Source organism: Apis dorsata, unplaced genomic scaffold, assembly GCF_000469605.1.
Source record: "Apis dorsata unplaced genomic scaffold, Apis dorsata 1.3 scaffold_222, whole genome shotgun sequence".
Lineage (NCBI taxonomy): Eukaryota > Metazoa > Arthropoda > Insecta > Hymenoptera > Apidae > Apis > Apis dorsata.
The window spans coordinates 431,141-436,078 of record NW_006263504.1 but is presented as its reverse complement, the minus strand read 5'-3'; the positions used below and the strand labels follow the sequence as shown (position 1 = coordinate 436,078).

The 4,938-nt window shown below is 39.0% G+C and overlaps 1 protein-coding gene and 1 long non-coding RNA gene across 11 annotated transcripts in view; both read right to left on the bottom strand.

The window, feature by feature from the left end:
* The window catches only part of LOC102681371 (dystrophin, isoforms A/C/F/G/H-like), a 428,634-nt gene that overhangs the window by 188,065 nt on the left and 235,631 nt on the right, over positions 1-4,938 (bottom strand). The window lies entirely within an intron of this gene.
* The window catches only part of LOC116185610, a 27,215-nt gene that overhangs the window by 6,603 nt on the left and 15,674 nt on the right, over positions 1-4,938 (bottom strand). The window lies entirely within an intron of this gene.

The following is a 4,938-nucleotide window of genomic DNA, read 5'->3' as shown; positions in this document are numbered from 1 at the left end:
AAAAAAAAAAAAAAAAAAAGATTTCTGAAACTTTCAACTTGAAATATAAAAATATTTTAAGAGATTTCCATTTACTCAATCCTGAAATCTTGCGAATCTTGTGTTCTATTATAACATAGAACACAAAATAACAAGATCTATTGAACTTGAATGACACGTAATACTTCATATACCTTAAAAAAAAGGAGAAGAAAAAAAAATTGCAAAAACAAATCAATCATTCCACGAATACTTGAAAATCCGTTTACACGAGTTATTAAATTTAGTTTGACAATGCTCGATACCCCGGGATCACGATTCTTCAATTATCCAACAACTTCGAGATACAATCCCCTTAACGGTTCACAAACTTTCCGGAAAAAGTTGGTCCATCCGACACAGTTTGCTTCGATCGATCGTTGTCTCGTCTTCCGATCTTCGACTCGATCGCGCCATTTTTCCTCTTTTTCCTCCCCCTACTTTCTTTTCTTTTCTTTTCAGATGCTCGACCCCTTACCGATTAAATTCCCGATAATACGACCGGTCATCTTACAATCCCTTCTTCGACCATATATATATATTCCACTCAGAGCGTGGAGTGACTGGAATTAGCTTAATTGAGGGATCGAGTTGGGAATTCGAGCAGACAGATTATTAAGAAAAAAGAATCGGGCATAAGTAATCGCGTGGACGAGTGTGGTGAGACAATGCCAGCTGCTTTTTCTCTCTCTGTCTTTCTTTCCTCGCTCTTTTCCCTTCCTATTTCCGCGCGAGTGTAACAAAGAATCACGACGACGAAAAATGATGGACGCGAGGGAACGAAGACCGCGAAGAAAGGAGGGAAATGGGACTGGGTCGGGTGAAATCTTTGATTAAAAGCGCGTTGGCCAAGATACTCTGAAGGAGAGAGAGAGAGAGAGAGAGAGAAAATCTCTCCTCGAAAGGCTTCAGAGACCCTGCGACCGCTTTTGATTATTGTTCGAGGTTGAATTCGTTCGATCGGTTTCGCGCGAATAATAATGTTTTATCCGTCGAATAATTTCAATGATAATCAACGTGAAACTTTCGAGTAGATCGAGTCGAGGCGGATTTGATAGTTAATAAACTCGTGAGATAGAGATAGAGAAAGAGAGAGAGTTATTTGGAAAATTGAAGAGGAATTTCGTTTCGAAGAAATTTAAGGATCGTTGAATATGGATTAAACTTCCATATTTCAAGTTTAGTTACTCGTTTGTCTTTCCGCATCCAATTCTCTCATTATCTCATCCTCGAAATTCGAACACGATAATCCTCTTTCGCGAGTTTCCTTCGATTCTTCTTTTTGAGAATCTATGGAACTATGCAACTTTGTTGTGTGTATGGTATATGCCTCGATGAATTTTATATTGGTGGCTCGTTGCAACGTGTTTTACGAGTTCTACTATTCTTTCTCTTCGTCCATGGAGAAACACATGACAATGAGTTGAGAAAAAGAAAGAGAATGGAGAAAGAAGAACGAGAAAAGAAAGGAGGAAGGGGGAGAAAAAAAAGAAATATAAAGAGAATTGTCAGAAAAAAAAGGAGGGGGGAAGTCTGAGCCATTACCACTTGACTCGAATTGCAAAGAACTCCTTCGTTACTCGGGATTCCACTTGACCCAGTAACGAAAGGTAACGATCCTCGATTCCTTGCTTCCAAGCCCGACCATCACGTTTTTCTTCGCGTTTATTCAATATCTCTCTCTACGATCCGTGGTACCGTGTATGACCCTACACATTGTGTATTATGTATAACGTGGAAAGCATGCCAGGATTGAATTCCGAGGTATCTCTGAGAACGGAAGAGCAGACGAGTAGGAATGTCGATGCTAATTTGGAAGAAATTTCGTCAAGAAATGATTTGTAAAAGATTTTCAAATTAATCCGATTCGGAGAGTATCTATTGTAAGATATTATGTTAGATTCAATTCCAGTTAAAATTTAGAGTTCCCAATATTATTAAAAGAAAATCGTAATATTTTAACCAGAAGTGAATATATTTATCGTATAATTTGATTCAAAATTTTAAACGAACCGTAACTTCGAAGATATTAACTTCCGGCCAACGAATGAAGGATCGTTAGAAGCGCGGAATCTTTCTCTTTAAAACGTTTTTCCAATCATCTCGATTAGATTTCCCGTTCCCGAGATATCGTCGTTTAAAGAAAGAGTAATTTTTAATCGTTTACTTTAAACCTGATTAAAATTGGGAAAAATTTAAACCACTATAACTTTAAAGACATTAACTTCCGGTCAACGAACGAAGATTCGTTAGAAGCTCATAATCTTCCTCTTTAAAACGCTTTCAGAATTATTTTGACACAACTCTCGATCCCCGAGATATCGTCGTTTAAAGGAAAAATTAATTTTTAATCTCTGTTTGCTATCTCTGTTCGTGTTGTTCACTCTTATTTGCATTGATCTATCTTAACTCCAGACAAGTGACAGATGCAATTCCTGGAAGGATGTAGTACGCATTTCCAAGAAAAAATGCACTCGAGCCCAAGTAGAAATTTTGAATCCTTATATCTCGCCAATCGATTGAGATATCGGGATGAACCAAAAAGCAATTTCACTGGCATAGTTTCCTCTATATTTTGATTGAGTTTTGGTGATTAAATTTTTCTTCTCATTTTTTTTTACAAACTCAAAGTTTGTTAGTGATGACTTCGAATAAATTTATGATAATAAAAATCTACGAACGAAAAACTGTTATTTGAATATCATATGTATATGACACAATATGAATATCTAATGTTTTTTTAGCAACTAATAAAATCAATATATATTATCATAACAAGTGAAAAAAAAAAGTGTAGATAGAATTATTCTAATCAATCACAACGGCCGTTAGTCGTCGTATTTTACCTTTATTTTCGACTCTCCCTCTTCGTTTTATTCGCTTTTCCGCGGAGCGATCGCGAGGTGAACAACCGCACGATGTTTGTCGATCGCGTCGCGAAAAATGGAGCGTGCAAAGCGTCGAACGGCAAACAGTGCCGCGTGACGTTTGCCGACAGCGTCACGAAAAATGGCACGTCCAAGTGTCAGTTATTTCGCGCGAAACTTTCGCGAAACACCAACGGGTGAAACGTATATCAGGGATTTCTCGTCTCGTCGAAGATTTCATTCGAAGCTACGAGTCACGTGTTCGAAGGTACGCAAATTCCCGTCTAAAAGAAAATAAATACGAAAATAAATAGTGAAAAAGATCTCAACATCTCCAGCAAAAAATATCGAATCGTACAAAATTATCGTAATCTTGAATTCTTCGCAAATCGATGTAACTTTGGCACCGAATCGAACATTTCTCGAGGAGGAACACAGGTGGTAGAGAAACTCTACTAAACCCGAATTCAGAGATGCAAAAAGGGAACAGAGATATACTACCCTATATACACATACGTATATTTCCAAGTTGCCGCGAAAACAAGAATTTCGTGCGTATATAGGGGTTCGAATTCGACGATGAAATTTCAGGTGAACGTCGCGCGACAGATGCCGAGCACAAAAGCCTCCGCGACAAAGGGAGCCGCAAACCGTCGTAGTTACCTCGAATCGAGGCGTAATTCGTCCGCAGGTAAGCAGCCGGGTGCAAATATCGATTCGTTGATGCTCATTCTTTTTTTCCTACGGCATGCCACCGTGCAGGACGAGACGAGACGAGGCGAGGCAAGGTCTGCCCGCTTCGTGTGTCTCCCTGCTCTCTTCCCTTTATACCTATTCCGTGGTCCGTTTCCGCTTCTGTTTTATGCAATTTTCCATCTCGGAGATTCGACGAGTATCTCCGCCGGGACCTCGAGGCATTAATTAATCCGTGGCAAGAGCGTGGAGAAGCGAGACGGCCGTCTCTGCCAAGTCTCTCGACAAATTGCCGGGGCCAGGGCCCGCGCGTCGCGCGATTAATTACCAAACGAAACAATGATCCACCCATCTGATCGAGTTTACAATACGAGAGAGACGGTATTTTGGTGGTTTCGATGGATGAGATGAACACAGATTGTTTTCGTGTACGAGGAGAAAAAGCAACGATGATCTTTTCTTTCTTCGATCTTAGGATTAATTGAAAAGATTCAAAATGCGCTTCGTTCGTTTTTTATATATTTTATAGTGGTTATGGAATAGGATATTTAAAGATGATTTTAGATTCCTTTTTAATAATTCATTACGTTATCGATGGTTTGGAGCACGTGTCGTTTCGAATGGTAAAAGGAAAGAGGAATAAAATCGTATTATATACGATCTGGTGTATAGGATAAAGATGTCGATTATGCTCTATTACGTGAAAATAATCCATCTTTCGCGGATGCAGATATCCATTTCGAAGAGTTTAAGAAAGTTATTAATCTCGGATTAATAACTTGGGTATAAGGTTATGATCAATTATTCGGATGCGAGGGTGTTTAATGAACGAGGGGGGAAATATTTATGGAAGGCTGTCGTGTCGGTTATCACGGAAGACATTGGGGGGGGAGGGAGGGGATTAAGTAGTGGTATGAAACGTTTATATAGACAGCCGTTGTAAAATAGAGCGATGTGTCAAGTGTTTAACGGGGAATCAATAAATCGAGAGTTTGAAATTCCCAGGGGATGAGGGGATGAATTGATCCGGGAGCAACCCCTTCTTTGAGGAAATACACAGAATTACATTAATATGCAACAGCTGGTTTGAAGTAATTTAAGCCGCAGAAAGCAGTTTGCATACCAATTCTCGGCGCGCAAAACGGGTTATCCGTACCCTAAATTTGCGTAACGTGTATCCACGAGGAAAATGAAAAATATCGATGCCTCGTACATTATTATTATCTTCCAAAGTTTTTTAACATCCGACTTTTTAACACCCGTAAATATTTTTATTCGTATATACGCGAAAAAAACTTTTTTTTTTTTTTTCCAAATTTCAACTCGTTCGCGAAAATTACATCCCTATTGTTTCAAACGA